Raw genomic sequence first — 7,757 nt, forward strand, 5'->3', positions numbered from 1 at the left:
CTGTATATATATATGTCGAGAAGGATGTTTGAGATTGAGAGTTGTCGGGTAATCTGTGGATTCAATTTGGTCCTAACTGGGTTCGACCACACCAGTTGGCTATCTAATTCTGAGGTGTTAGGTGAGGTTGATGATATGGAGGATCTATCTATTTCCTGACTCATAGGAATAATCTACTCTTAGAGAATAAAACACTATAGTGCAGTAATACTCAATTGGCCACGATGCGACTGTTTTCTGTCGCTATAGTTTATCGTCTGCACTTTCTTAATGTGTGATTGACACATTTCTAGGTTTAACGAACAGGTTGCTCCAAAGAGCAACTAACACCAATTGGTATATATATTTACAAAGACAGTAATTAAATAACATATGCATAGAGTGTTAATAGGTAGATAGTTTAGTACTTGGTTACAGAGTTTCTAAATACTGTAAACTCCAGTATCACACTTCCCCTTCTCTAGAATGAAACAGTTTTTCACAATGTTTCATTCAGTGCTTCTATGTCAGCCGAGTTTATGTCTGATATCTCGCTTGTTGGGGATAATGGAGGTGTACAGTACTCTTGTGATGTCGTGCTGCTGGTGTACGACTTTTGAAATGTGGGTTCGGTTCTTTCTATTGGTTGTTGTTCCAGGCTTGTATCTTGTGTTTTCTTGTTCTTTTCTGTTACCAATTGGTCTGTGTTGTTGTTATTGTTTCCGGACTTTGTTTCTGATGTGATTGTTTCCTGTGATCCCTTACCAGTTGGTTGTGGCAATTCTTCACTAGTGTCCTTGTTGAGTATCTCTGTGTTGTCTGATTCTTGTGGTGCAGGGAGTATTGAAATAATGTTTGCTTGCTCTCTTTCTAATCTTTCTTTTTCTTGTTGTAAGTTGGTTGCAATTTCGTGTTGGTCTTGATCTTCATTTTCGGAGTCTAGAAATATGACTTGTGTGTTGTTGAATTTTGCTGTGTTGTCATGTAGTCTGTGAATTTTATCAACTGTCTTATCAATTTTTGGAGTTGATTTAGTTGATTTAAAGTCAGGGCTATTGGTTACTTTGTTGTTTGCATTGTTTCGGTCGGATTGCACTGGTGGGCTATCCGGAGATGTGATCATAAAGTCTTTCGGGTCGCTTGATGCAAATATAGTTTGTGGTGATTCGTTTTCTACGAATTGGTAAATAATTGTGTTTGGTGATTGTTGTAGTGCACTAGTGTCTACTTGTATGAATGATCTGTTTTGTTCGTGTTCTTGTGTGCTCTGCAATGCCATCATTTTCGAACGTTGCTCGAATGTTTCTCCTGGGTTGGCTTTTGGAGTTCGCGGTCGTTTTTTGGAATCACTCTGTTTTGTCCGATTCTGTTTCTTGGGTGTTGTCGGGTTTTTAGTCTTTTGTTGTTGTTTACTCTGATTTTGCGTTGCTACTTGTCAAACTTTTGCTGGACTCCAATTGGTTGACTGCGCTCTTGGATGTGTGTTCCTGAAGTTCGTTTGTTGAGTTTTATGTCCACCAGTTGGTTGTGCCGCCTTTGTTGCCTTCTGTTGCTTTGCTTCTTCTAAACAGAACTTTTTAATTTTTTCTTGGTTTCTTTTATATTCGCCAACTGTTTCACATGCTACCATGTGTATTAGTCTTGGTTTTTGTTGTTCATCTGTTGTTTCTGTGATAGGTTTTTGTTCGTTTTTTATGACAAGGTGGTTTTTTTTTATTACTGTGTTTTTTCTAAGTGGTGTGTCTATGGTTATGGTGTCTGGTGAATAGTTAGTGATGGTGCCGTCTTTTATTATGTTCCATTGTGGTGCGAGTGTGTTTCGAGTTCTTTCGTTTTTCTTGCAAGTGATTTTCGTGAGACGTTACTTCGTGTTTTTATATATTTTGTTGTTTTATCACCAATTGTGAAGTGAATTTCAGATGGATAAATCTTACGTGGGGACTTTGTTGTTCTGGAAGTTGTGGCTAGCGGTACATTTTCTGAGTCGTCGCTTGAGATTACTTCTAACGGTTGGTGACTGCCAGTTGGTGTTGGGTTTGTGGGTGTAGACGGTTGATGGTCTTCGTTATCATTGTCGCTTCGGTATCTGATGTCTAGTTCTTGTTCCGATTCACCATCTCGTCTCCAGATCTCCTCCATCGTGAGGGCGTTCTGCTTGAGCACTTTCTTGTCTAAACAGTAATTTGTTAGGTTTTTGTATGTGAGATTTTTGTGTGATGCTTTTGTTGTGATGTTCGATATTTCAGTGTTTGGTTTTCTTCCGAAGTGTGCTTCGAATGGTGATATTTTTGTTGTAGTGTTGGGTATTAGTCTGATGTTTTCTATGATGTTCGCTAGCCTATTGATTAGTGTTGTGTTAGACCAATTTGGGTCTATATCTAATACCGCTAATCTTCTTTTTATTATTTGGATTAATCTTTCCACCATGCCTGTGCCTCTATGATCACCAGCTGGTGCTAGTATTAGTTTTATGTTTTTGTTTTTGCAAAATATGTCGAATTCTTTTGCTTTAAATGCTTGTGCTTGGTCGCATCTAATTGAGCGTGGAATTCCGTGTACTTTACAGTAGCTTTCGAGATATTCTATAGCTGTGTTTGTGTCACAGTTGTTGAATATTTCTGCATGTGGGTATCTCGATAGTCTATCTACTGTTACTAAGATATAATTATTTTGTGTATTATTCTTAAACGGAATTGATCCTGCGAAATCCATTTGTATTTCTTCGTTGGGTTCTACTAGTGTTGGTAGTGAGCCTAAATTGGTTCTTGGAATTAATGGTTTTAAATTTTTACCTTTTTCGATGCAATGTTTGCAGCTCTGCGCCTGTGCGACGATCTCACTATGTATATGTGAATACCATATGAGTTTCGCGAGGGCCAACATGCCCGCTTGACCAGGATGTTTACTGTGAACTGTTTGGAGGACCATCGGTCTCAATTTTGCTGGAATAACTAGACGGTTGTCGTATAACAGGCAACCTGATGGTGTAACTGAGAGGTCGCGGTGAATTTTGTAAAATATGGAATTTGTTTTCTTTAGCGAAAGCCAATCTTGTTTTTCTACGAGATCAATAATTGGGCCTAGGTCCTTTTTTGAATTTTCTGCTATGAATTCCTCGTTAAAGACTTTCATAAGATTCATTCTGTAATCGGGTGTTGGTGTATCGTCTATGGCTTTAAATAGTTCTTCGTGTTTGTCAGGAATGAGGGAGGAAAGGCCTTTGCCTTTATTGGACTCGATATCAGTTTGTGTGCTATTGTCACACAAATTTTTGTTTGGGGCTTGATCTCCGTTGGAGAATTCTTTTCGTTTGGGCCATGGAAGCGTTTTTTGATGGGAATTTCAAATGTGTTTAATTTTGGACGAGCGCGGGTTGTAATTGCGATAAGATTTGGTTTGATTTTTGTTAACAAAGAATGAGAAAGAGGCGACTTACTTTTAGATTTAAAATGGCAAAAAGCGCTCTCTTTTGTGTGTGTGTTTTCTTTAGCGTGCGTGACGTCATTTCGTTCATTTTGAGTTGAGCTCTCTGATTGGTTTGAATTACCAGTTGGTTTATTTGAACCAAATGAATTTATGCTTTGTTTTAAAATCGCGTGCTTCATTTCCTCTATTAAGTTTATTACGAACTTTTCGTCATCCTCGTTTATTGGCGATGGTGCGCCTGATGGGTTTCTGCTTAGATAATCCGCGAATCCCATGTTTTCCCCCGGTATATGTTCTATTGTAAAATTAAATGGGAGTAGTCTACCTACCCATCTTGATAGTCTGCTTTGGTATGTTTTGTTTCCTCGATTATTTTTAAGTGCTGACAGTAAGGCTTGGTGATCCGTTTGGAGAATGAATTTATTGCCGTAGAGGTAATATTTGAAATGTTCTAATGCCCATACTATGGCTAATAGTTCTAGTTCATTAGTGCTGTATCTTTCTTCTAATCTGTTCAAAAACCTACTGGCGTAAGCAACTGGTTTCCAGATTTGACCGTGTTTTTGTTCCAGGCATGCGCCTAGGCCTTTTTTGCTTGCGTCGCTTTTTGTTTTTGTATCTTTAGTTATGTCAAAATGTTTATTTTCAGTAATTTTTATTATTTGTTTTTTAATGTTCTCGAATGCTTCTGTGTGTTCCTCTTTCCAGTCTAGTTTGTTTTGTGCTTTTGTATTGTTTTTTGATAAGAGTGGTCTTAATGGTTCAGATAATTCGGCTAGTCTTGGTGTAAGTTTTATTAGGTGATGTATGCATCCCATGAATGATCTGAGCTGTTTTAGTGTTTTGCGTGTTTCCAGTTTATTGATTGATTCGCACTTCTTTTTTGTAGGTGTTATACCAGTTGGTGTCATTTCGTAACCTAACCAAGTTATTTGTTTCTGAGCAAATTCACATTTTTGTAATTTTATTGCTAAGTTTTCTTTGTCCAATCGGTGTAATATTTTGTCGAGTTCTTCTTCATGATCTGATAATTTGCCTTTTGTTATTACTAGTATGTCATCTAGGAAGGCAAATTTGTTATGACAATTTCTTAGTGTTACTTCAATGGTTTTTTGGAATGTTGCTGGCATATCTGTTAGTCCATAAAATCAATTTAAGAATCTGTACGTGCCTGTTGCTTTTCCCCCTAATATGATGAAATTGCAATGTTTTTGTAGTTGTGGGTCTAAAGGTATTTGGCTGTAAGCATATTTCAAATCTATTTTCGAGAAGTAGAATGTTCCTTGTTCTGTGCTCCGTTCGGAGACGTAGTTTGCAACTGCGTCTATTAAGTGGTCGATGCTTTGCATTTGATATTTGTTTTTATGGATTGCGTCATTTAGTTCCTTAGAGTCGAGTGCAATTTTAACTTTTTTGTCTTTTTTAACAGTAATTACTACGGGGCTTATAAAGTATTCATCGGAACACTTTTCCAATCTCATAATTTGTTTATCTTCAATTAGTTTTTCTAATTCTTGTTCTACACTTTCTAGTAGGTGTAGTGGGACTCTTCTACCTTTGTGTTGTGTTGGTGTGAAGTTTTCTTTGAATGTTGATTTTGCCACATGATTTTTTGAACGCTCTAGTCGTGTACATAAGTGTGGGTATTTTTTGAATATCCATTTTATGATGTTTTGTTCTGTCGATGTGTCTGATACTAAGTTGATTGTGTTACCAGTTGGTTTTGTAGCGGTGAGAACTATCCCCAGTTGCTGTAGAATATCTCTCCCCATAACTGGTTGTGGTAGATGTTTGACCAGAAGTATTCTGCAATTTTTTGCTGTCCATGCCCCCGACTTAAGTGTGATGTGCAAAACTCCTAAGATCTTTATATCCTGATTGTTGAAGCATTTGTATCTTGATTTCTCGTCGAACCTTGTTATTTTGCTTTCTTTGTTTTGTTTTGTGATTTCTTTTGCTTTTGTGTATTCTAGAATTGAGCGAGGTGAACCTGTGTCTGCTAGCCAATCCAATTCCGTATTTTTTCCGTTTGTTTTAACCCAGCATTCACCTCCAGTTGTTTTATTGACTGATATGGTGTTTATTTTCTTCACTTCCACAGGTCTTATTGTATTGACTGACGACCAGTCTTCCATTAGCTCCTTTATGTACAGAGCGGCTTCTGCGTCGACTGTTTCTTCTTCTGTTTCTTCTTCTTCCTCGCAAATGTCCTGTTCTTTCACTTGTCTCACTCTTCTTGTTTGTGGTGTTGTTTGTTGTTGTTGTGTGTTTTTCCTGAAGTCCTGTCTAAATGTTGGATTTCTTCGTTCTGGCATTGGGGCTTTGCACATTGATGTAAAGTGACCGGTCTTTTTGCATATTTTGCAGGTGAAATTTTGGGCTTTGCACATGTTTAAGTAATTTTTTATAAATGGATGACCGCATTTGTAGCAGGGTTCTGTTTTACAGGTTGTTGGAGTTGGTAATATTGGTTGTTGTGGTGGGCGTTGAGTGAAAGGTGTTCTTGGTTTATTTCTGATTTATGATACTTGTGACCAGTTGGTGCTGCTAGAGTGTGCTTTCAAAATTTCCTGTTGGTTTGCTTGGCCCCTTTCTCTGTTGATTGCGAAATTAAGTACTTGTTGTGGTGTTCTTACTTCTGATAAGAGATCCATTTGAATTGATGTGTTGGTCATGTTTGATATGAAAAGGTCCTTTACCAAATCTTCCTCTAAGTCCTTAAATTTGCATAGTGCGCCTGCTTCTCTTATTCTGCTGTAAAATGTCTCAAGTGATTCGTGTGACTGTTGCATGGATTTGAAGAATTTAAATCTGTCAAATGTGGTGTTTCGTGGAATAGTGAATGTTATGTTGAGTTCGTGTACGAGTTCATTTGTGGTGCATTTTTCTATTTGTGTGTGTGGATTTTTCTGATGATAGGTTCTTCTTGCTTCCGCTCCAAGTGATAATAATATAAGGCTTTTTACTTTCGTGTCTGCTTCATCCCACGGTATTCTGTCGACCATTGCTCCTTTTCGCTCTATTATCTTGCATTCATTCCCAAAGTCTACTCTCCTTCTTTCGTTTCTCGGTTCTCTGTTTCTTGCCTCATCGTCTGTCTCTTCTTCGAATTCTTCTTCGTATGTTGGTAGTGTAGGGTAGAATAAGTCTGTGGGTTGTGGTTTCAATTTGAGTAACTTATCTACTTCAATGCTGTCGCGTAATAATATCGCCATTTTTAGTGTGGAGAACCCTTGTCTCCATTCTATAGGTGGTGTTGCGCCGGTTTCCCAGAATGGGTTTACTCCTAATGGAGTTTTGGCTGACTGCGCCATGTCGAGAAGGATGTTTGAGAATGAGAGTTGTCGGGTAATCTGTGGATTCAATGTAGTCCTAACTGGGTTCGACCACACCAGTTGGCTATCTAATTCTGAGGTGTTAGGTGAGGTTGAGGATATGGAGGATCTATCTACTTCCTGACTCATAGGAATAATCTACTCTTAGAGAAGAAAACACTATAGTGCAGTAATACTCAATTGGCCACGATGCGACTGTTTTCTATCGCTATAGTTTATCGTCTGCACGTTCTTAATGTGTGATTGACACATTTCTATGTTTAACGAACAGGTTGCTGCAAAAGAGCAACTAACACCAATTGGTATATATATTTACAAAGACAGTAATTAAAAAACATATGCATAGAGTGTTTATAGGTAGATAGTTTAGTACTTGGTTACAAAGTTTCTAAATACTGTAAGCTCCAGTATCACAATATATATAAATTTATATTTGTAAATATACACATGAGGAGGCAGGGAGAAATATATAATCAATTGGGTTTTTTTTTGTTTAGATGATTTTGGTCGATCGATATATTCATCGTAGAGAATTGAGACTGGTATCATTAGAGACCTCGTCCAGTGCAGAAAACAAAAACAAAAAGATTGTTTTTTTTTCGTTTTTTTACAGGGAGTTATCGATGTTTAAACTTCTGAGAAAAGTAGAGTGAACTCTGTTGTCTTTTTTCACATTTTCCGTAATTTTTGACTAAATCTTTTTGACGTCAATTTTGCTGAAATATGAAACGTTTGATAACAATAGTACTGTTGATCTTCTTTTTAAAGACAAATAAGCTTTGTTGATCATTTTGATTTAATTTTTTGGCTAAATTTTTGGCTAAATATTTCAAAAATCAGCCGTTTTTTATCAAAAATCGCCCAAAATAAACTTCCTCAATCCACTTTGATTAACTATGCCAGAAGTACACAGTCAAAAACAATTAGTACAATCTTTGTAAACGACAAAGGGAGCCATTCCTTTTTCCACTCCCCTTGAGTGTAGTCAGGACTTCAAATTTTACTTTTTTTTGTTAA

Source organism: Convolutriloba macropyga, chromosome 13 (genome assembly GCF_964194025.1).
Source record: "Convolutriloba macropyga chromosome 13, txConMacr16.3, whole genome shotgun sequence".
Lineage (NCBI taxonomy): Eukaryota > Metazoa > Xenacoelomorpha > Acoela > Convolutidae > Convolutriloba > Convolutriloba macropyga.